The sequence below is a fragment of the Micromesistius poutassou genome (genome assembly GCF_964030765.1).
Source record: "Micromesistius poutassou genome assembly, chromosome: 2".
NCBI classification, from domain to species: Eukaryota; Metazoa; Chordata; class Actinopteri; order Gadiformes; family Gadidae; genus Micromesistius; species Micromesistius poutassou.
Window position 1 is genome coordinate 723,355 of NC_140272.1, and position 25,294 is coordinate 748,648.

Below are 25,294 nucleotides of genomic sequence, written 5' to 3' on the forward strand. Positions count from 1 at the left end.
ACAATATAAAGTAGACATGTGTTTTATATTCACACATTTGTAACATTTTTCAGTCGTGGTGTTGATAAAAACGAGGAACAGTGAGTAACCACAGTAACAAGCCCCACGTTATCTTATAAATGTCATCTAAAGAAATCCTCGCTAAACACACACTCACAACACAGCAGGAACCACAGAAATATTAGAATCCACTTGACACGTTTAGCCAAAAGCAGGCTCCTTTTGTGTATTATGTGTATATGCTGTATCGTGGGTGGTCAAAAGTTGGGTGGTCTTTCTGCAAACTGTCATTGTGTTTACCAGACTCCTATTGGACACATCTAAAGGGAGGGGGTACTCCTTGCTTTCGTCTGGTCGCGCTAGAGGTGTCCACTTCCCTTCCTTGGCCTTATCGGATAGGCTGTCAGCTGCCATGACAACCACTGTTCTGCCATAGTAACAACAGCATGTGCTGCTTGGTAACAGATCAGGATTGTGTGGTGTGTGTGTGTGTGTGTGTGGGGGGGAGGGGGGTTCATTTTGGGTCTTAATGAAACCGTTAAAGGTGATTTGATTAACATTATCAACGCGTATAGGTAGCACATTCACATTTTCTTTCTTTCACATGTTGATTTCCGGAGCAATCACAACCAGTAACCCTTTTTTCAGTAAAACTTTATTCGTCAGTGCATGAACAGAACACCATGTCAAGGTCATAGACTATTCTTTTCGGAACCATTTTTAAATATGTTCTTTCTTTTATTAATTTTTTACATAAAAAAATAATGGAGCGATTAATTACATCTCTATCTCTGTTTTTTGTTTCCCCAAAAAGAGCACTCTGCATGTATTTATAAAGGTGCTGTACAATATACAAACATTTACATCTACCGTACCCACAGAACACAGGAGACCAGAGAGGAACCGTATTCTAATGAAGAGATGCAAGGCCACAGAATGATAATAATATGAGCTACAGCGGGGGTTAAATCAGGGTGAGACCAAAGAGAGATGAAACAGTGTAAGAAAAGGGAACATTTCTGGGGGATTATTGACCGCTACCAGCGTACTCCCCGTTCCTGACCCGTCACTCAGGGGTTGGCGGTACGAGGTTCAAACCAAACCAAACTATTGCACAAACGCTACAGCTGAACAGCTTATACTGCCAGTCTCGTAAACTGATTTCAACAAATGTTATGAGAGTAAAAACTATCTCACTGTGCAAGTCCAAGACCCAATGTCCTTTCTACTATTACTACTACTGCTGCTGTTGTTGTTGTTGTTGTGGTCCCCTTCCTGGCCATCTGCGCCGATTCATTACTGGATGTAATCACATGATCTTATCAAATCATTTGCTACGTGTTGCGTTCCCTGAGCCAAGAACATCCAGAGTCTATTTAGCCTTTATATTGTATGTCGCTGTACCATCTGTCCTCTCTGCCCTGTGTGGGTGGGCTGTCCTAAGCGGATGACCCAATTCACCAGGATTCACTTTGAAGAAATGTGATTATTTGATTATTATAATAATATCTCTATATTATTGAACAAACAACACCAACGGGACGGGTTAAGGCTGTGTAATGAAACTTCTGATGAGTCTTATATTATGAGTAGCTAACCCCCATCAGAGCTTTAGATATTTTTTTTAAGTTCATCCATTAGCTTAAACAGACCTGAAATGGGAACTTTCTGTAAAAGTAGTAGTAGCACATTTCACATCTCCCCCAAATTAAATAAATAAAAGTATGCATACACATATAAATTCATCCACTCATGCTTCAAATATCCTTGACTAAAAGTTACATTGTTTTCTTAGGGATGACCAGTGAGCAGAAATCTTTGGCGTACATCAGGAAATCAAACCTCAAATGCAAAAAAAGCAAACTAACATTTGACTCCACCTGGAAACATTTTCACACCGTTTTTTTCACTGTTCCCCTAGTAGGCCAAGTAACCATACTTGTCACAACTCACATTTTACACTGCCGCTGTAATTTCTCCCGTTTTAGAGCCATGTAAGCAAATATCGACGTGCAGTACCACTTACGGCCACAAGTGAGTGCTATAATGAGTTAAATAATGAAGGTTTAAATAGTATGGAAGGTAAAGTCTCTGCACACACCAGCCACCTAGCATTAGTTTATCCAACGCTCATATAAACAACTTATTTATGTGTATTTAGCCCTCAACATACCCTGTTACTTTATCATACGAACACATTTACACTCCCCAAAATATATTTTCTCAACAGGCAAAAGATTAAGATGCCAAAGAGATTGATTCAGGGACCACTGTGAACTCTACTGGCTACTACTTTGGCCTTGAACAGTGATTCTTTTTTTCTTTTAACACAACCACGGAAAAAAGAGTCTCTAAAAAAACATATATTTTTTAAAGCATTTGCAGCAAAATTCACCATCACCAATGAAGTTGGACTGTGTCATTCTGTAATGCTACGAGGGTAGATGCAGTGCAATGGATATCAATATAATCTAGAATCTGTACATGATAAAAGTCAAATATATATATATATATATATATATATATAAACTGTATAATACTCCACGATGAGACACATACTGTGAGTGATCGCAACATTTGGTAAGGATAGCAGGTGTCCCTAAATATCTTAATCGACGAAGACCTGCGGTCTTCTCATTTCTACCACCAAAACACACTGGAAGAATGTTGAAAGCGCAGGATAAATTCAGGGGAACCGTTGTCTCCTCTCGGTTGACATGTGGTATGGATTGGCGATGCTGAACGTATATATTAATATTTTTCTTTTTTTCTAAATCTTAATAAATTACACACAGCTTAGGTACTGTTACAAGTGGTAAAAACAAAACCTTGAACCACAAGTATCTGGTCTCTCGTAACAACACATATATGGAAAAGATTCCACCACCGTGGGGCATAGTTTGGAGTCCCTCAGGCAAGTGAATCTTCTATATTTTTTCATAACATCTCGATGAGGGGGTAACCAATGTGGTGTAGAAGGCGAGCGGTAAAGATATCAACGTAAAACTAAAACCAACTGCATGCAGTGGCGCTACCCCTTTAAGATAAAAATAACACACACACACACAGAACAAATCCACAGCGAGTCCAAAACAACCAAGAGCAACATAAGACCCTTGGCAACAGCCAGACTTATTGATATCATAAGCGAGGGAGAGGTGAGAGAGAGGGCCCTTGCCCTCTTTCTTGCATATGGAAGATTTGCATTGCAATGGGTGAGGCGTGGTGTATTCAAAGAAGAAGTCATGACAGGAGCGGATTTACCCAGAATTGGCACATATTCACATTTTCATTCCCCTCAGCTCCGCGGGGCCACTCCAGCATGCTACTCATGCAGAAGGCCCTCCACCAATCAGGTGCTGAGGCATGTGTTTGTGAAGTTTGTTGGAGCGAGAAAAAACATAGCAGGTCTTCAGCCGACAAAGAGCGACAGGGCGTTTCCCTCCCCACCATGAGAGAGGTGACAAAGGTGGCACTCACTCCCCACCTCCTCAAGACAAAGTGAGAAGTAATGGGATTGCGATGGACTGGAGGGTGCTTTAGCATTCCACAGGAAACCTCGGGTCTGTGCCTCGACTCTATATTCCGTTAGTAAGGGTCGCGCATGACTTCAGCGTGGGAGAGGATTCTGGCAGAGCTGGGAACCTTCCAAGGACCAGGGTGGAGGTCTCCTTTGGGGCTGGGATGCTCCCCTGGAGGACTTCCACTGGGGGACACAAGAAAGGTGTTACTCCCTCTCTCCTTCTTGTGAAACAGTCCTTCACTTTCTCTCTCCGCTGTGGGCGACCCGAAGGACTCCTCCCTGCTCCTCAGATCCTTCAGAGATGATCGGGTCGCCCGGGTTTCTTTGTGAGGGGTCCTTTCGTCGTCTCTCGGTTTTGCTCTCCCTGTGGTCTCGTTCTTCCCTGGGTCGCGTCCCGATCCCGCCCCGTTGTCCGTCGGCGTGCGAGTGCTCGGAAGTGTTCGGTGTTTGGATTCTCCCGCCGGTCTCTTGCTGCTCACGTCGCCTTGCTTCAGGGCAGTCCTGTTTGCCTCCCTTCTCCCCTCGAGTCTCGCTGGGCTCCTCTTGGCCTCAGCGTCGCCATTGTCCTTGCTGGTAGTTTTAACAGCACGCTCCAAGCTCTCCTTGCCTGATAGCTCCTGAAGCCTCCTGAGGTGGTTCTGTTGTCTCTCCGCTTGTAAAAGTGCCATGGTCCCCACCTCCTGTACACCTTGAGGAGAAGGAGGATGTCTGCCGAGGGCAGTTGTTGGCAGAGGGGACGTGGGCGTAATCCGAGACATTGTACCCCTCTTGCGCCGGTCAGCCTCCTGCGTCCTAGTCTCACGCGTCTTTGCGGCGTCATGAGGACCGTCTTTGGCTTTGGACAACATCATCTCCGTTAATTTCTTGGGGTCGTTGCCGAGCCGTGGATCGGTTGTGATGTCCTTGGCGGGCCTGATCCTCTTGGAGAAGCTGAACTGCTCATTGTTGGGGGCGGTGGTAGTAGTGGTGGCGGCGGTGGTGGTGGTTGTCGTCATCGGAGATAGCCGGTCTGGCCGTCCGCCCGCCTGCTCCCTGTTCACGGCGGTTGGGCCCGCGCCCCGGTCGGCGCGAGGGGGCTGCTTGGAGGACTGCTGCTGGGGGGAGGAGGTCTTGCGCCCGGGGAACTCCCTCAGTGTGGCGGGGAAAGGGGAGGAGGGGGAGATGGAAGTGGCGGAGGATAAGGGGGAGGAAAGGGGCGATGTGTCAGACACAAACACTTCCCTGGAAAGGCTTGTGGGTGAGGTGACTTTTCGATCGTGTTGACCTAAAACAAAGCAGAATAAACACCTTTTTGTTTTGTTTTGTCCGACAGCGATACCTCAAAGTTAAACTTTAAAACAATATATCCGTCACAGTAGAGTGCGAAGAAATGCTGCGTTGCCAAATGATGAAGAAGGAGGAAAGGCGAGGAGAGAGAGCTTTACCAAGATAAAAGAGAAGAAGAGGCCGGGAGACAAGCGGCGAAGCCGTTAGTGTTGGTGCTCGTTAGTGTAGTAGCACACGGTAGAGGAGGACGAGCTGCCTGCATCACCACAAGAGAAGAAGAAGAAGCAGAGGAAGGAGGGAGAGGAAAAGCCCAAGGGAAGCAGATGGTTAGAGCTGACAAACGGCTTCATAAAGACGACTCATCCATTATCATACATGACCAGAGCCATATCGTCATTAGCTAACAATTACATGGATTAATAGGTTCAGAACTCTGGTTGCTGCTGCTGCTTCACTGCTTCACTCAGGGGAGGGATGGTTAGTGCAGTGGTTAGTGGGGTTTGGCTCGCAGCCCAAAGGGTCTGGGGTCAAACCCAGAATGTCTGCAGTCTACCAGAATGCATTCTTGAGAAAGAAAAGGCCATTAAGGTCATGTACCTAAAATAATCCCCTTTATTCACATTGGACATTCAGATTATTTATTTATTCCTTTATTTATCCTTTATCCTGTATTTCTCTGTTAATATTTTAACTTCACTTTTGTTTTCTATTCCCTAGTATTCTTTCTAATCTTCAGCAGAACAATTGTGCCAACCCACTATCAGGGTTAGGATTAGTAAAGTTGTGTGGGTGTTTTGGACGGGGCTTACTGCTGTCCTGGGCCAGGCCCGCCCCGGGTCTGAGCAGGAGCACAACCTTGCTCCCCCCGGCCTGGATCAGCTCGATGGCCCGGGTGTGGGAGATTCCCCGGGCCGGCTCCCCGTTGATCTCCACAATCTCATCACCCACCTGCAGAGGAAACACAATGATACAGTGATGACACACACAAACTAACACTAACACTAACACACACGCCGGCCCTTATACAGTGCAAATATATGTATAGCTGTGCACATATTGACGCATAAACAGACACACAGACAGACACACGCACACGCACACATGCACACGCACACACACACACACACACACACACACACACACACACACACACACACACACACAGCTACATCAAATAATCTTAATTTCATGCCGTGCGTGGTCCTGAAATCCCCCCCGGGACACACAGTTATTGGAAACGACAGAATAAGTGGAGATAAGAAGAGCAAACACATCATTCCGTTAAGCCCTAATGTGTGTTGGCATTCCATCGTCACCCTTTGGTGGGCCGGCTCACACAGTCTGTAGATCATATTATGGCTGTACCCTGAAATTGATTTCCACTTGGAACTATTCGAACACTTTTTATTTCCAACACTTTCTCTGCCTCTTGTGAAACCTTAAGCAAGGCGGTGGGGTCTACTGAATGTTACAGATGATTCTCCTTCCTGCTGGAGCCCCTGCCCGCAGGCATTCAGTCCACCGAACGGGTCTGGATACCGGATAGAGGGTTCAGGCTCTCACTCACACACCACTTATGCGTGGTGGATGGACAAAGGGAATTGAACCCATGATGGCATTACTACAGCTGACGTAAATCCCTGCCAGCTGAAATGTAGTCGGCGCCCCGACCTGCTGCCGTAGCTTATCCTAACCCTTATGTTGTTTTAGCACTGTTGCTTAGGGGCGATAATAAGTCTAGCTTTGGTTAATGGGTTATCATGGGGACTGGAACCCAATGATGTCATTACTTCAGCCGTCCTGGAAACCACCGGCTATCGTCTGGCCGTGCTTGACCTCAGGGGACAACGGGCAGTATTTATGGGGCTCTGGTGTAGCCGGATAACGGATGTCCTGGCCAAGACTGATTGTTTTTTACAGTTCGATTAGCAACTTGAGACATAAGAATGGAGTTGGAGTGGATAGACGTCTACGACCGGATCGTTTCACAAGTTTCAGATACTTTTGGTTTCAGGCGACGCCCAAAGGTGATTGATAAATACCACTCGGACTATAAAAGAAAACCAGGGCATTTCCGATACCAAGAGCTCGTCCCGTTGCCTACAGATTCTGCATCCATATGCAGATGTCTGTCGAGAGAGATTATCACTAAAGCTGAAGGAAAACAGACTTGCTGCCTTAACTTATACTAACCAATATTCCACTTAAAGTCTGTGTTGCAGGGTTAATTTTTTTGTTTGTTTGTGTAATTTGCTTGTTGGTAATAAACATGTTGTTGGGTATCACAAAACAGAATTTAATACGAAAAAGAAGGTACGATTTTAGCGGTTTGCAATTGATTCTCATTTCCCCCACAATGCATTGCATGACGTCACGTTGGGGAGACGACAGACTGAAGCCCCATCGAGACCCTTGAGAGTAGAGACTAGTAAGAGAGTGTTCAGCAGATTATACAGATAAATAGATAAATACATAGATATATATATAGATAGCCTAGATAGATAGGCTAGGAAAATGCGCCAGGTTGGACGAATGTGCTTTGTGTGTCAATGATGTGTCTGTCTGATCGTATTTGCTGTAGATGGATGGTTAAATAATGTCACACGATCAGTCATACTGCATACTGCACTCATTTGCAAGTTCACTGATTGCGTGTCTGGCTATATACCTGGCATTTATTCAGTTGATTGCAGTTGATTGAAATGCGCCAGATTGATGCCAATTATTGTCGTGTTTGCATTGTAATGCACATCTTTGCCCTCCTTGTTATAAAACAACGTGCTTTGAAACAACTTTAGCCAATGCAGCCTCCTATGTCAGTGTTGCTTTACGAATACTATAGCATATCGGTTTATCAAAATTGTTAAGTGTGTGTGTGTGCGTTGTCATGTAGGCTATAGACTGATTGTCTTGGCTTGCATCGATGAAATATTGTAACGTTATAGGTCTACTGCATATTGAGGAATGTAGATCGGTATTAAGCAACAATCGGGAGATGGGACCCCACAAATATTGACGGGTATTTCGCCAGTGGTGGGCCGGCAGGGCCTTCTCTGCTGGCCCTGTCAAAATCGAAATAATATATATTTAATTTAATTTTATTACATTAATGTGTGTCTGAACGCATCTTAATTCCATATTTCTTTCAGTACATTACAATATAATTCCAGAAGGAAAACGGTTCTTTTTGTACGGCTGAGCTCAGCTGAATAACGCATCACAGCTACACGGACCAGCGGGGCCAGCACTAGAAGTACTGCTAGCCTTCTGCTGAAGCTACCACCTCCCATTGGATAATAAATTTGATTGACGTGTGTCATCAGCCAATCAAATGTTGATGTGTAGTGATAGAACGCCCCCAGGGCCCAGCAATATGCAGACGCTGGCCCCCGGTGATGTCATCAGGGAAGTTTGAAACGTTGGCGGGTAGTGAGAGAGAGTTGATATGAACCACTATGGCCACCGCCTTCACACCACCTAGCGATCCTGTTTCTGATCTCCTTCGTTTGCCTTTTTCAAGGCGATCGTTTGAAGAGTTAATTTCAAGCGATCTTTCTTAACTCTCAAGCGCATTAAAACGTACTCGTGGAGTCGCGGAATGCAACCGGACAGACCCGACTCTCTGGCGTCTGTTGCCACCGAGAAGGAGCTGCTCATTAAACTAAAACAGGACGCCCGACTGCATGAGGTCATTTAACGTTTTTCCCTGAAAGGATCGGAGGATGGATTTCCACCGATCCAAAGTGATGGGTGAGTGTTACTTTGTACTGTCTAGGAGGAGCGATAATGTTGTTGTAGGCTAATACTTTAGTTTATAAAGCATTTTTTTGTAATGATTGGAAACATAAATATATTGCTGGAATTTGGGCAGTAGGCTAAACGGTAATGCTGTGTTTCAGTGATGCGTCTTAATAAGTAGGCCTATGTTAAATGAACCCGTTCTCAACTACTCCTGGGCTGGAGGCGGTACACTTGTAATATTGTCGCTATACTTAATTGAATCCATTGAAGTTGAAGTTGCGAAAGCATCCGGTGAACAATATAACAATAACTCTGGAATCTTGTTTTTGTGTCATGTGTGTGATGTGCAATCTGGTTGCGGAGTGACATAATGAAAGATCTGATGGTGATGCTGCTTAAGTCTAGCTGCGGTAAGGCACAAGTCTAGCTGTGGTAAAGCACAAGTCTAGCTGCGGTAAAGCACAAGTCTAGCTGTGGTAAAGCACAAGTCTAGCTGTGGTAAGGCACAAGTCTAGCTGTGGTGAAGCACAAGTCTAGCTGTGGTAAAGCACAAGTCTAGCTGTGGTAAAGCACAAGTCTAGCTGTGGTAAAGCACAAGTCTAGCTGTGGTAAAGCACAGTGGTGTGCGTGTGCGCTGTTGTTGTTGAAGATCATCTGTCTTGTTGTTGATGTAATGCAGTAGCACATAGTGTGATGCACATATGGCTTTGTTGGCTGTATCGGCACCTAATATGATATTTGTGGGCATGTCTGTGGGTTGTTGGGCGCTGGAGTTCGTTACTGAAGGCCCTGACTTAAACCCCACGGTACGCTACTGTATTTCGCACACTGGGTAAAAGCTAAGAAATAAACACTAGGCAAAGATGTTGTTACTGGAGCTAGTAAGCTACCATCAAAAAGTGGGATAACTAATCAACGTTGTTTACAACGTCGGGGGGAAGATTTAATTAGGGATTATCTTGGGGGGAATTTCACAGGTGGGACTGGCAAGTTAGCCCATAGCTAGCATTATGCCTTCTATTTCTAGATCTTCTGACTAAGTACCGGTACGTATCTGAACTAAGAACACAATCACTGTCACTAGATATAAAGAAAACGTTGACTTTCACTCGGTGCTATTCACTGACAGTACAAAAAAAAAAGTGTTGTTATTGTGTGCACTGCTGTTCATAGACTAGCTCCAGCACTCGTTGCTGCGTTGCTAAATGATAGCAGCTCTTCACCCATTCTCCTCTGACCACGCATTTAATCGGCTTTGACAGCCATCAGTTCTCGGGAATTCCTCATTCGCCCTCTCACGTCTGACAGGTTCGAAATTATACGGTTGTGGGCCATCATACATGTTATTTGTGGTTCTTGCCACCTCCTCCTCATCCCAGACGCCCTAGTTCTACTAGGTACTAGGCTGAGGCTACCTTCCACCACGTCTCCCCAATGTGACGTCATCGCCGAGTTGCGGTAGAAAACACCTGTTACTACCAAAAACGACAAAAACTTTAACGCTATTTTTTATATTTTTAACCCTGACAGACTAACCCTAACCCTAACCTAACCCTAACTCTAACCCTAACCATTAAGAACGTGGTGCAGACCATAAAGAGTTGACAATTAAGACCGTGAGTCATAGGTTCTTGAGGCATATTTGTTCAGCATGAGGATATGCTTAAGTTTCATGTCTGTAAGTTAAAACGTTTACGAGATATGCTTGTTTAAAATGTGCATCTTTGGACTGTTTCTATAGCGCCACCTTTAAGCCGATTTACATAAAATTTGGACAGTTTCATCTTGACCCATGTGCCTTGGACTATCCAAAGTTTGATGACGATTGGATTAAGTTAACCCTGCCTTTTGGCGTTAAGTTAAATTTGGAAGATTTTTGATGATTTTTAGCCTATGGCGGCCATGTTGTTTTGCCAATCGACTTCATTTTACTTGAGCAGTTGGAAATTTGGTCCCCAACAGCCACTAAGTCGGTCCCACTCAAATCAAACATTGCGTCTATGAACTGTGGCGATTTTAGTGACAGGCCACGCCCATTTCGATGCCACACCCTATTTGAAAATATGTTGACTTTATCTTGTTCAGAATTTGATTCTGAACAACTTTTGTATTGGAGTCAAGATCATAGGAGTCAATTTTGATGTTGATATGAGCATTTAAGTCTTTTCACGGTTTAAACCACACCCCTTTTAGAAGTCAATGGCTCATGGGTGCTTTAAAATTTAATTTACAGACTAATCTTAAAGTCAGATTGAAGATAATGGTCCATAGATGATATGGGCTAAAGGATTTTTGTCAAAGTCAAAAAACCTGAGATCCTTAGGGAATTTAATATTTTAAATTAAATTCAAGATGGCGGCAAATCAGTTCGCCGGAACTCATCGGTTCTTGAGGCCTATTTGTTCAGCATGAGGATATGCATGTATGAACAAACTCATGAGTGTAGGTCAAACCGGTTACGAGATATGCGTGTTCAAAGTTTGCATTTTTGGACAGTTGCTATAGCGCCACCTTTGGGCCAATCAGTGTAATATTTGCTGTCTGTTAATCTTGAGTCAGCCTCTACAGCTGTAGTAAGTTTCATAAAAAGCGTGCGAGCGGTTTAGGCTGTGTAAGTCAAACGTGGCGGAATAATAATAATAAAACTAACGATTACAATAGGTTGCCTCGCACTTTGTGCTTGGCACCTAATTAAACTATTTAGTCTACACGCTTGAAGTCATCCTACAGGTTCCTTTCTTTTTAGTTGCCAAAATAAGTTACAGATAAAGAAAAGAAAAATGAACACATTAAGCACACAAGCCCCTGCCTGCCTCCCCTCGAAGTGAAAGTGAAAGTGTCTCATCCATGAAACAGGGACTCACGTGGATCCTGCCGTCCAGCAGAGCGGGTCCGTCCTCGGCCAGCCTGAGGATGTACAGGCCCATCATGTACTCGGTTCCCCCGCGGAGGCTGAACCCAAAGCCACGTGCGCCACGTTCCAGCTCCACAGTGAGACAGCCCTGGGCGGAACCAAGGATCAGCATGTGTCATGTGTGAAGCATGTGTGATGTTTTTTTGAAGTAAGTGTGTGTGTGTGTGTGTGTGTGTGTGTGTGTGTGTGTGTGTGTGTGTGTGTGTGTGTGTGTGTGTGTGTGTGTGTGTGTGTGTGTGTGTGTGTGTGTGTGTGTGTGTGTGTGTGTGTGTGAGGAAGGGGTGAGAGAGTGTGATGTGAGTGTGATGTGTATGAGATGTGTGTGATGTGACACACAGAGTAAATATTTACTGTATATATCTCCTATACGCTCACATAGGGGCGAAAAACACAGACCGTGCATCACCCATTTTGCATTCTCATACTTAAATTTAAGTGTGCCATATCTCAACGTTATAGCTTTGCATATTTTATGTATATTTTTTAGTTTTCTGTGTATTTTGGTCCACTTTGTCTATATTTACACATTTTCCATGCTTTGTATTGCCCTGCTGTACTTTTGTGTTTGTTAATTTTTACTTACATATCTATCTTATTTCTTATTTGTTACATAACCCTTGAACAGATAAATCCAGTGTTCTAATGAACCAGACCTAACAAACCCAACAACGACCTGTAACACCGTAACAGATATGTATGGGTAGGCCTTCACCACTGCAGAGTACCCATATCCGTATGGGTGTGTATACACACTGTGTACACACACTTCAGCAGAATTCACACCTGGTTGGGTCCGGTCACACACAGAGTTCCCTGCTCGGCACGAGGGAGAGAGTTGTAGTCCGACCAGCTCAGCGTATCTCTCTTCTCCTCCAAATCCAGATTGTAACTGAAACCGACAGCAGAGCGGTGTTACATCCATGACCCAGATTACCTGTTAAGCTGCTGTAGGTAAAATATGAGTTGTTAAAAAAAGAGCTTAAAAAGGCCTAAGATTTTGACTGAATAATTATTTGCCATGTTATTAAATTGCATTAATCATATTATATATTTTTTATTATTTTATAATCAAATGATCTTTCCAGATGGCTAATTTCATGTTGAAAGTGAAATAGCAGAAATGAAATAATTCTGATAAATGTACATATATAAATATATGCGGACACAATTTCATGCGTTCATATCTGGAGTTCACACCAAAGTGTGCTTTGAATCTGAACATTAAACTCTGTTCATAATAATTAGCCATAATTGAGCGTATGTCATGTGACTTTTACTAAGGGCCTTCCCTCATTAACCCTGAACATGTGCTGACCTTGGACCCAGGACTCGGTGCTGGAGGGCAGGGCTCTGCTTGGCTGAACTGGCCCCAGATGGAGGGCCCTTGTATTCTACAACACATAATCACACACACATCCGACTAGTGAATAAGTCGTACCATAACAATGGCAAAAAAAAAACGGAGTATCAATTTGCATACAGAAGAATGTATAATTGTAGATCCTAACTGTGATTATAACGCAAATTGTTGTATGAACAGTTGATATGAATCGCTCAATCAACAGAGGCAAACAGAGTGACAGCTCGGCTCCACAGGGCATCACTTTGTTAACAGCTATTCATTATTTACTCCTCATCTTTCTATTTCTTGTCTTATCTATAATTGATATTGTTACAATTGTTAAAAATGACACATACATCTTTATCTATATCTATTTGATGTGCTGTGTATAGTACAGTAAATACATCAATATCGTTACCCATAAACAATCTACTATGAAACAGATAGCAAGTCATCCGCTAAGAAGAGGCTACCTAAGAGCTACGAGCTAACGGCACACCATCCAGACATCACCGGCCCCAGACCAACAACAGGTCTGGGGGGGCTAATCTCTACGCACCGTCCTCGGGCACCACGGTGAGGGTGACCACGCTGCCGGCGTCCTTGATGATCTGGACGATGTCGTTGTGGGACAGCTCTATGATGGAGCGCCCGTTCACCGCCGAGATGCGGTCGCCCACGTTCAGCAGGCCACAGCGATCTGTGGGGCTGCCCTCGATGATACGGCCAATCTTATGGGGGATCACTTAGGAGGAGGAGGATGAGGAAGAGAGGAGGATGGGGTGAGGAGGAGGAGGGTAGGAAGGAGGAGAGGAGGATGAGAAGGATGGGTTGAGGAGGAGGAAGAAAATGAGGTTTTTATCAACGAGTGTTACTAGTATGTCTTTTCTTATTTTTCAAATTGGATGCTGCCTCTCCCACATGTGCCATGACATCTCTGCCATTTTTAAGAACACGGACCACAATGGAAATATACGTCTGTGACGTTATTGTGGGGTCCTTGATGATGACATATCAGGATGCTGTTTGATCTCATCCAATAACTCAACTCAAGGCCCTCTCTTCCAGGGTCTGCATTTTGTTTTCATCATTGTGAGATTGTGTTAGGGTTGGAAACATTTTAGTTATCTTGTAGTGAATTGAATGTCAGGCTGAGTGATGGAGCCTTGGCGTTCTTTGTCTTTAGTACATTGAGGTAAAACATCAAGATTGGTTAAAAGGGTCTGGATGAATCAAAACATCCAAAGGAAAAAAAACACTATTTCTTCTTCTGTGACTTCCATTATTTCCGCCTTTTCTTTTAGTCTCTCTTTCAACTGATTGCCTTTGAAATGCGTTTAAACTTTGATTCCTGCCTCAGCAAAGCACACAAAGGCTGAATAGTCTTAGTGTTTGAAGGTTTCTATACAAATAAACCTCATGCCTTACACTCCCTACTCATAATTATAACCAGCAATACAAATGAATGGTGCGTTCCACCTTGGAACGCGGCATTATGCTGCGTTCCAGAGACACTTTTTAGCCCATAAGTTCCGAGCTGTAACTGGGAGTACGATCGATCTGGTAGAAGATTGTGAAAACATGGGTAACAAGTTGCCTGGAACGCAACATAAGAACCAACCACCACCACAGGCGCGAGGGGGGGGGGGGGGGGCGTGGCGGACATGTGGCGGGGCGCGGTACCTCCGTAGGGCGGTTTGCTCTTAGATGTCAGGATGACGAAGCCGAATCCCTCGGTGTCCTTGCGGTGGAGGGTGATGTCGAAGGACTGGTGGTCCAGGGCGCTGGGCAGGGGGATGCGGGGCAGCCTGGGGGAGCCGTTCACCAGCCCTGGAGCCATGCTCAGGACCTCCTCCTCTGTGGGGTCTGGGGGAGAGAGCACAGCAGGTGAGGTGGGGAGAAGGAGGGGAGATAGGGTAGGGTAAGGAGAGGTCAGGTCAGGTGCTCAGGAACTCCTCCCAACGGGGGGGTCTGGGGAGGACCCCGGTGAGACAGGTGAACCAACGGTGTGGTAAGGCGCGGCGAGGGTAGGTATGGAGGTTAAGTTAAGTGGTAGTATAGTATGGGAGTGGATTTGGAAAGATAACATGGGGTAAGTTGGTTAGGTAAAGTGAGATGAGGTAAGTAAAGGTACATTAAGTAAGATAAGGTAGGTCAGGTGAGGTAAGGAAGGGTTACGGTAGGATAGGTAACGTTAGGTGAGGTGAAATCAGGTGGGTCCAGTAAGATAAATTAAGGTACGGTTAAGATAAGATAAGAAGGTGATATAAAGTAGGTACGATTAAGAACGAGGATTAAAAAACACATAAAAAAAACCCAAATCTCTAATACACTATCTTCTTCATGATTCATACGAACAATGCAAAACACCATGCCCTGAATATTAAACAGACTCTTTTCACAGCAGGGCTCAATAATCCAAGGAGAACCGCGCGGAATCCTTCAGAAGACTCAAAAGGCGGTTTTAAGATTTCCAAAACACATCTTTCTTAAGAAGGACCCGGACTGCCGGCCGGCCGGCCTGCCCTCCAGACCCACCTCTGTAGATGACCTTCCTCCGGACGGTCAGCATGACCTGGCCGTTGCGCGCGGCGTTGGTCATCAGGTCCAGGACCTGCTTGTGCGACCGGCCCTTGACGATCACGCCGTCGATGCCGATCAGCTCGTCGCCGGCTCTCAGGCGGCCGTCCTTCTCCGCCGCGCCGTTGGCCACGATGGCCCCAATGTACACCTGGGGGAACACGTTCTGAGACGCACGCACGCACGCACGCACGCACACACGCAGGCACGCAGACACACACACACACACACACGCGCGCACACACGCACACACACACACAGGAGGATAGGATCAGTACTGGGGGAGACATTGAATGGATTCACAGTACGACACATCATATTATAGTTTGATATTCCGGGTTCACAGAGATAATAGGAAGAGTGTTGATGAATGGCTAGCTAGGATAGGAGAGCACTGACCAGACTCTCCTAGCCGGAGGGTACTGGGTTCGATCCCCAGTGTCCACAGCCTACCTGTATGCTGTGAGCCAGACACCCTAACCCACCTGCTACATACTCACATCATGTATCTGAAATTCACTGTAATTCTTTTAAAGCATCTTCTAAAATGGTACCAACAACCAACAACAAATCTTCAAAACACACCGATTAATCGGTTGTGTTGCTCTCTGTAACACAATCCCATAATGCTATCTAGCGGTCACATGCATTTTAAATCTTAATGTCAGCACTCATACCTTCTGCCGTACTCTAACTTATTCATTTCCAGTTTTGTTCCACACTCAATGTAATATTAACAACACTCCGCCTCGGATCCGAGGTCCATGTAGTCATGGCAACCCCGTGATGTGAGTGTTCGTCGTGGAGAACATTCCAGACAAAGTGTCGGTTCTTACTGGCTGTTCTGGAGCCTCTCCCCCCAGCACCCGGAAGCCGAAGCCCGTCTCGATGTCTCTCTTGAGGAACACGTCGATGTCCTGCGTGTGCGGCTCTGTGGGGGAGAACAACAGACCTGGCTGTCACTGCGGACCGGGAGGGAGATTCACGGGAATCAGGAGGAAACTGGGAAAGCATTCTGAAGGAGTAAGATGCCCGCCTCTTGATGTCATTTTCTATGTAACGTAACATTTTTCAAGACATTTCCAAAGGGAATAATTCTATTCAATTCAATTTTATTTGTATAGCCCTTAATCACCATTACAGTCTCAAAGGGCTTAACAGGCCAAATATTTATGACAATACTGGAATACTGCTGTTTAGGTTATTTACATACATACACTCTATATGGATTTATTATGATGACAGTCACATATATAAACATATAAACAACTAAATATATTTCCATATGCGACAAAATATATTTTTTACTGCGGATAACTAACATCCCAAAAATCAGAACCTCCGATAGCCCAGTCCAAACCAACCAAACCGATTGAACCTAATCAATGTATTATATTCTAACATAATCCGATCCAATCAACTCACGCTTGCTGTCCAGCAGGGCCTTGGACTTGAGGTACATCTCGGTGGCGTCCCTCTTGGGGGACTCGTCTGCCCTCAGCGTGTTGGAGCTGGAGTGGTAGGCCAGAGCCTGGGGCCCCGCCGCGTCCACCAGGCTGTCCAGAGTCTCCGTGCTGGCCGTCATGTCCGCCCTCTGGGGAGCGGTGGGAGCAACAACGTCGGGTTAAAAGGTTGCATATTATATCACAAGGTGTGAGTGTGATCAGCACATTAAAAGCCGTTTTGAAAATCTGCCTCTTCTGACATCAAAAGTGGGCGTGTCCACCTAGATGTGTGCTGGATAGATCAGTCTACCAGAGCCTACCCAGTGCACTGTAGCAAACGTTGCTCATCTATCAGTCATACATCTAGGTGGACCCGCCCACTTGTGATGTCAGAAGAGGCATATTTTCAAAACGGCTTGCAATCACACTCACACCTGGTGGTATAATAATGTCACCTTTAAGACAGCGTAGCCTCAGCGTGTGCTAACTAGCATGGATTCCAAAATGTTATCTTGACGTTCATGCTGAGCCTTGGGTGTACACAAGCTTGGAGCTGGTGTGATAATGAGCACAGCTGAGCTGCTTCTGTGTCGTTAAAGGCAATGTCAATGATCGGACAAATAACAACCTTCAGACTTCCTGTTAGTTTGTGCTGCGACAAATTTCGCCCGATACGCGTCTCTACGTTCACTTTGCTGTGCGGTGTGAACACACAGTTAGGATACACTGATGTATCCTTGGTCCATGAGATGATTTATCGGCCTATTCAGCTTCTTGTTGAGCAGCGGCCAATTGGAACAGTGGGTTACAATTGAGATCCATTTGAGATCGGGGAAAACATCTGGAGATTTAGCAGAATCGCTACAGACTTTTGGAATCCAGCCCATCCAAGCATCTCAAGTAAAAAACGTTTTTTCCTACGTTTGTTCTGCTAAATTGACAAAAGAAAAACATTTTGGGTAGGGGTCATGTAGCATAACTAAATCAACATTGCCTTAAAATCCCATTATCCCAGCCAAGTTGAACAGCGACAGAGCAAGAGAAACCTCATAAAGGCCATATCATCGCGTATTGTCTGTGTGTGTGTGTGTGTGTGTGTGTGTGTGTGTGTGTGTGTGTGTGTGTGTGTGTGTGTGTGTGTGTGTGTGTGTGTGTGTATACGGATGGTTTTCACACTACTTTGCTCCTTGGTGATTGGATAGCCGTGCGATCAGTTTTGAATGTGATTCACAAATCCAAATGAAAAACAATGGATTTCCCAATGGCCGTGACAGGCCTATTGTGAAAGAAAAGGGCAGCTCCTTTATCTAAAACGGTTGTATTAAACCGCCAGCATATCTAAAGAGGGCTCCACCGCGCTCCATACCGCGGCAATCCCCCGACAACGGCCCCCGGACCACAGGCGCCGAAAAGAAGTAATTAACAGCATTTTTCAGCGCAAACAAAAGGAGGAGCCCAGTAAACTAATCAATATTCAAATGTGTTGCTATCACTTAATTCGCTTCAATGGAAGGACCCACAGTGAAAAGGCTTTAGAAATTTAATGAAGGAGGAACGCTCCGGGATGGGGTGGAGGGGGGTGATCGGGAAAATGTGAAAAGAGAGAGTAGAGTGGAGGGATTAACTCACAGGCTTCAGGCTCTTCACAGGAGACGTTTGACCTACGGGGAGACAGGTAAAGAAAAGAGAAAATCAGCCACGAAATGAACCATTAAAGAAAACCACCAGTGTTATTGCTGGTCCACAAGCCGCCACCAGATGGCAGTGTTTCACCCTAGCAGAAACAGTCAATTTGAACAAGCTGATATTTATTTACTCAGGCGATGGTTGAGTGAGTGAGTGAGATCCGGTTCAGACGGCTATAGAAAGCACAATTAAAGGGAACATACATGAGCATGTGATTAAATATGAATTGCAGCTATCTACATGTGCTGGGGGGGGGGGGGGAAACCTCGGTCTGCATAGGAGAAGCCCAGCCTAGCGAAAGCGAGCGGGCGGGCAAAACGAGAGCAAGACACTCATGCGTGTAATCAGTGACCGATAATTCCCTCTTCCTCCCCCCCCCCCCCCCCCCCCACTCTCTGTGCTCACTCTACGGTGTACACCCACACATGTTATACCCCACATACTGAATGCTTTCTACAATACAGCTCTCAAAGCACCCCCCCCCCCCCCCTCCCCTCCCCTCCCCTCACCCCCATGCATCCACCGGATCCACAAGCTGGAGTCTGCGGGTCTCAGAGGGGTTCTGGGCACGGACTCTAAGCCCGGCAATGAGCATGAAGAAGAGGGTCATGGAGGGGTGTGTACGATTCAGTCGTAGAGCAGTTGCTTTTATCCAAAGCGGCATGCGGTCGCTTTTATGCACATGTCTTTTAGCCGCAGGTAAGACCGCAGCTCAGACATCAGGGGCTTCGAACCCAGAACCCTTCGGCTTGGTGTCAAACACCCAAACCACTGGGCTAGCCTGCGCTCACCGCCGCCCGCTGGCTGCTATGCTTCCTTCTTCCCATATGGGACTACGACTGGAATGACCCAAATCCTCGACAATACCCTCCAGACCTCCTGGATAGACGGATCCAAGACCTCTCATATACAGAGGGCCCCAGACGGGCCCCACAAAGCCCTAGGTGGGCCCCAGAGGTCACTTTCCTGACCGCCTTTCCAATGCATCACTTACTTACTACTTACTTACTTATTAAGTCTTACTTAAGTCTTTAAGCGTGTGTGTGTGTGTGTGTGTGTGTATAGGTGTGAGGGAGGGGGGACTGGTTGATATTCTTAATCCAGGGGGAACAAACACACACACACACACACACAAACGTATTGCAGGTGTTCCCTTCCGGTCCATCTGTATCTCTAATGGGGCGTAGCCCAATCAGGAGAGCCTCAGCCTCATGGTTCAAGGCCGCTCCGGGTGGTGACAATGGGGATCAGACGGGTGTGTCGGTGGAGCAGAACAGACGTATGGGGAGAGGGGTGGGTGTATGTGATGGAGGAGGAGGGTGTGGTGCTAAAAACAGAGGCCCTGCCCCCCCCCCCCCCCCCCCCCCCGCACGCCCGACCCCCTCTAGGGACCTTCACATCGCAAGGAGAGGAGAGAACCGCAACGTGATTAACCACGGTTCTTCAAAAAGAAGCCGATGGATTCAGAACGGAGCAGGAATAACTCTTCGCCTGCACGCCGCCAATGATCAAAGACTATCCGGATTTCATCGACTTGCACATCGACTCCCACCCAACCCACACACTTCAACTATCTACCCCCCCCGACACACACACACACACACACACACACACACAGACACTCCAGGGCTCTCTCTCTCTCTCCATCTCTCTCTCTCTCTCTCTCTCTCTCTCTCTCTCTCTTCTCTCTCTCTCTCTCTCTCTCCCTCCATCTCTCTCTCTCTCTCTCTCTCTCTCTCTCTCTCTCTCTCTCTCTCTCTCTCTTTCTCTCTCTCTCTCTCTGGGAAACAGGCAGATCCCGGTGCTTATGTAACTCGCCCTCTCAGGCTTGCAACACACTGCAGCACGCCTCAATTAGAGCCCCTGCAAACAGTGGCAGGCTGAGTTGAAGCACAATGGAGGGAGAGAGGGTGTGTTGGGAACACACCAAAGTGTGAGTAGGTTGTGTCTATGCATTTATGGTTTATTCTGGTATGGCATTTTAAGTGTTTGGATCTGTGTATATGGTAATGAAGTGAATTTGAATGTGTTCAAGGTCTAGAGTCGTAGATTGTGTGTGTGTGTGTGTGTGTCTGTGTGTGAGTTAATTGTATATTATAGTGAGAGTGAAAGTTTGCATACACAAATTAGTGGGTGAGTGACTGAGTGGGTAAGTGTGTGTGTGTGTGTGTGTATGTTTGTGTGAGAGCGTGTGCATGTAAGAGCGTGTGCATGTGAGAGAGTGTGCATGTGTGTGTGAGCGTGTGCATGCGAGAGAGTGTGCATGTGTGTGTGAGCGTGTGCATGCGAGAGAGTGTGCATTTGTGTGAGAGCGTGTGCATGTAAGAGTGTGTGCATGTGAGAAAGTGTGCATGTGTGTGAGAGCATGTGCATGTGAGAAAGTGTGCATGTGTGTGTGTGTGTGTAAGTTATGACTGTGGCTGATGAGGAGGTGAAGGTAGATGCTTGCTCGGAGAAGGCTGCAGTCCTTTGTGTAGTGCAGACATCAGCCAGGCTTCTAGATGAGAGGGACAGGAATATCCATCCCCACACACACCAACGCACGCACACGCACGCACACACACAAACACACACACACACACACACACGCGCTCCCTCTCCTATCAAAATCAGCACATTGACGAAGGCATCCGTTGGCACCGTTGAAGATGCAAGTCGTCACATTAATGAGAACAACTGAGATGTAGGCCGACTGGCAGACAGACAGACACACAGACACATACGGAACAAATTGAAGGCTGGCTGACAGACAGACGGCTGGCATGCTGCTAGCAGACAGACAGACAGACAATTAGATAAATGGATAGTTGGGATGACAGTTAAATAGACAGATGTCAGCAAATTAAACATAAACACAAACAGATGGACAGACAGACAGCTAGGCTGAAGGCAGCCGTACCGACAGACAGTTAGACAGACATATGGAAAGACACAAACACGGACGGACAGAAAGAGAGGCAGACAGACAGACAGACAGAGAAACAGCTAGGTAGAATACAGCCAGACAGACAGACAGACCGACAGACATTTAGATGGATAGACAGAAACATGGACGGACGGACAGACAGACAGAGAGACAGACAGACGTGTTCCCCCTCACCTCCCCGGAGCACCAGCACGTTGACCTCGCTGCCCACCGGCAGCTCCTTCAGGATGTCCACCACCTGGGCGTGGCTCAGCGTCTGCACGTTCTGCCGGTTGATCTCCTTGATGACGTCGCCCTTGAGCAAGCCGCGGCACCACTGGCCGTCGAGGATCATCTTCACCTTCTGGCCCAGCGGGCAGTCGGCGATGGCGAAGCCGAAGCCGCCGGGCCCCTTCACCAGCGGCACGCTCACCAGCTCGGGCTGCAGCAGGCTCCCCACCACGCCGCCGCCGCCGCCCCCTCCTCCTCCTCCTCCTCCTCCTCCTCCTCCTCCTCCTCCTCCTCCTCCGCCCCCAGAGTCCCCGCCCTGGCGCCCGTTGGGCACGGCCGCCACCACGGGCCGCCCGCTGGCGTCCGTGGTGACGTAGTGCAGCTCCTGGGTGGAGCTGTGCAGCACGTCTCCCTTCACCAGCAGCGGCTGGCCGTTGATGAGGGGCACGGCCGTCATCACCTCCCCCGCCGCCGCCGCCGCCGCTGCGCGCATCGCGGGCGGGGTCTGCTGGCTGGGGGCGCCGGTGGGGGCGGAGGGGGAGGAGGAGGAGGAGGAGGCCTGGAGCGGGGCGGCGGGGGGAGGCGGCGGAGGGGGCGGGGGGTCGTCGCCGTCCAGGTCCACGTCGGGGGGCAGCTGGTAGCCGTGGCAGAGCACCATGTCCACGTACTGGTTGACGGGGATGGACTGGAACATGGCCACCACCTCGGGGTGGGTCTTCCCCAGCACGCAGGTGCCGTTGATCTCCACGATGACGTCGCCTGGCCGGGGGACGGGAGACTTTTTATTATTATTATTATTTTTTACATTGATCCTGTTTTGGTTGTGCCGTCTAGCTCATCTGGTAGAGCACGGGGTTACAACCTGGTTAGGGGTTTCGATTCCCCTACCCCCACATGGCAGGTATTTTTCCACTCACTATATACTACTCCTTGGATAAAAGTGTCAGCCAAATGGCAATACATGGCCTATATACAATATATACATATCGATTTGTTTCTTTTGTTTCTTTATATATATATATATATATATATATATATATAGAGAGAGAGAGAGAGAATTTGGATTTATCTGTTCCTTCCTGTCTTTGACAGACAAACAAGGAGACAAGAAGAAATGAGAGACAGCCATAGAGGGAGACACACAATACAGGGGAAACAGCTTTAGAGAGAGAGGGAGGTAGAGCGAGAGATCACAAGGGAGAGCAAGCTAGAGAGAGAATGTGCAAGAGAGTGGGCGGCATAAAAAGGTTGTGTTGGATGTTTATCAGCAAATGCCTTTCTCTCTCTCTCTCTCTCTCTCTCTCTCTCTCTCTCTCTCTCTCTCTCTTGCTCTCTCTCTCTCTCTCCCCCTCTCTCTCTCTCTCTCTCTGCCCCCTTCTCTTCTCGCTCTGCAAGGCGTCAACAAACAGCAGGCCTGGGTCAGAGATCTGAACGAGAGATAGAGTAGAGGCGGACTCCCAGCTGCTACGTCCTCTCATGCTCCACATGGACCAGTCCACCTCCACACAGAGCCCGGCTACACAGGTCTCTGGTCCCGGCCCTGTTTCTGTCCATGGGGATATAAAAAGGCTCCCCTCCAAGCCTGACGAGAACCAACAGGATATTTCCGTTCCCCTACCTACGTCAGAGATGCAAGTGGTTTCCATAGAAACAACGTCTTCCCCCATAAGTCAACCACTGTACGCTTACGAAGACTGCTTTGTCCAAGCACACTCACGCACACAAACGCACACACACACACACACACACATACGCACACACGCACATAATACACGCGCACACACACACATGTTGTTTAGAACACACCTTGCTGATATGTATCTTTATATATCTGAGAGGCCCATGAATGCCAGAGCACTAAAGCTGGGTTTCAGAAATGTCTGGGAAGACACCGACAGCGCAACTGTTCAATTTCGCTACGGTCAGATCATATTCGGCAAAGGTGTTCCCGCCTCCCCACAACGCATGAACTCCTTCTCGAAAAAGTCACAAACCCCATCAAGCAAGCGTTCAAATGTTTGGTGAAGTGTTTTGTTGTTCTCGTTTCCATGATGAAATTGTTGATGGAAACTATTTCTCCAGAGACAGATGTGGTTGTGTGTGTGTGTGTGTGTGTGTGTGTGTGTGTGTGTCCTTCAAAAGTCCCATCGTTTGTGATCACCAGACATGCTTCACCAGAAGTTTGTCTGTGTGTGTGTGTGTGTGTGTGTGTGTGTGTGTGTGTGCCACCCCCAAAAAGTTTACGTTTTGTGTATCGTGAGTGTATGTGTGAAGTGTCTGTGTGTGTTTATGCTAGCGTGCACGTGTGTGTGTGTGTGTGTGTGTGTGTGTGTGTGTGTGTGTCTCACCCGAGGCCATCTTGTTGTCCTGGGCGGCGGGGCCGTCCTTCAGGACGTTCTTCACCTGCAGGAACTCGTCGGTGCGATCCCCTCCGATGATGGTGAAGCCGAAGCCGTGGGGGCTCTTCCTGAGGGCCGTGTGGTACAGCTCCCCTGCCAGCTGCCCGGGGTCCGGCGTGAAGCGGGACGCCCCGCCCTTACCTGGGGCCGAGGAGAGGAGGTGGTTATGTGATGGACGGTGATGTGGTTGTGTTGTGTTTTTTATGCTGGGGATGTGGCTCGGGTGGGAGGGTGTGTGTATGTGTGTGTGTGTGTGTGTGTGTGTGTGTGTGTGTGCGTGCATTGGCCTTGTATGCTTCTATTTGTGTGAGAGTGCCTGTGTTTTGTGTATGAAACGCGCATTCGTGTGGTTGTGTGGTTGTGTGGTTGTGTGGTTGTGTGGTTGTGCTTGCGTATGAAAGAGATGCAGATAAACGAGCACATGTGACAGAGGATGTGCAGCGGGACCCATCACCGCCGCTCCCCCCACCCCCCAGCACCCCAGCACCCATAACTACCATCTCCAAGCAGTGCTTAAGCAATCAATCCCCCAGCATCCCTGATTAGCCAACGCATGCTTGCGCTGCGCCTGTGAAACCGCGCTGCTCTTTAAAGTTCACTTTATCTGTCATTTCTGATCATAATGGGCTCTGGATTCATAATCGTAATGAGGCGTTGCTAATTAATTAGCATGCCTGCACTGAATAAACACATGAATGGAGTACTGTGATGTTGAAGAAGAACCAGAAGACATGGAGACACAACGATAGGAGATCAGATTCAGCACATGGTTAGCATTTGTTTAGCGTTATCAAGTTGCTACTCTTGTTACAATGCGATGGATCAGGGTCATGATGAAGACGCACGGCTACGTTTGCAGGAGATTAATCTCAGTCCTTTCTTCCCTCTCCATCAGCAGCGTTTGTTGTTTTGGTTTCCAAACGTAAGTAGAGAGCAGGGTAAGGTCAGGAGCCGCATCAGTATGGTGGAGCAGGGAGCTGTAATATCCAAGCGGAGAAAGCCTCTGTTGGGGTCACACAGTGTTAAATTGGTCTGATTCACTATCGGGCATTACTGCATTATCAGCACTCTGGATTGCTGGCATTCCCTAAGCCCCCTCGCTAGACGGCTAGCACCACCAGTTATCATCCGTCCCGGGACGGGTGATAACTTAAAACTCGAGAGCGTATAAACTTCAAGTGGTCGGTTAGAGAAAAAAACGTGTGAATGACGGAGGCGCTTTGTGGAGAGGATGTGACAGGGCGCTGAGTGTCTGGAAGGGA

At 47.1% G+C, this 25,294-nt stretch overlaps 1 pseudogene across 1 annotated transcript in view; it reads right to left on the reverse strand.

The window, feature by feature from the left end:
• Nucleotides 1-3,588: 3,588 nt before the first annotated feature.
• LOC311339051 (membrane-associated guanylate kinase, WW and PDZ domain-containing protein 3-like) overlaps nucleotides 3,589-25,294 on the reverse strand; it is a 133,465-nt pseudogene continuing 111,759 nt past the window's right edge. Inside the window, exons 9-21 of the transcript in view lie at nucleotides 23,982-24,173; nucleotides 21,598-22,392; nucleotides 18,441-18,472; nucleotides 16,792-16,960; nucleotides 16,203-16,297; nucleotides 15,325-15,532; nucleotides 14,470-14,652; nucleotides 13,346-13,531; nucleotides 12,739-12,835; nucleotides 12,228-12,333; nucleotides 11,395-11,532; nucleotides 5,599-5,737; nucleotides 3,589-4,787 (exon numbers count right to left, since the gene is read on the reverse strand). The product of the transcript in view is annotated as a membrane-associated guanylate kinase, WW and PDZ domain-containing protein 3-like (transcript). The remainder of the gene's footprint in view (nucleotides 4,788-5,598; nucleotides 5,738-11,394; nucleotides 11,533-12,227; nucleotides 12,334-12,738; nucleotides 12,836-13,345; nucleotides 13,532-14,469; nucleotides 14,653-15,324; nucleotides 15,533-16,202; nucleotides 16,298-16,791; nucleotides 16,961-18,440; nucleotides 18,473-21,597; nucleotides 22,393-23,981; nucleotides 24,174-25,294) is intronic.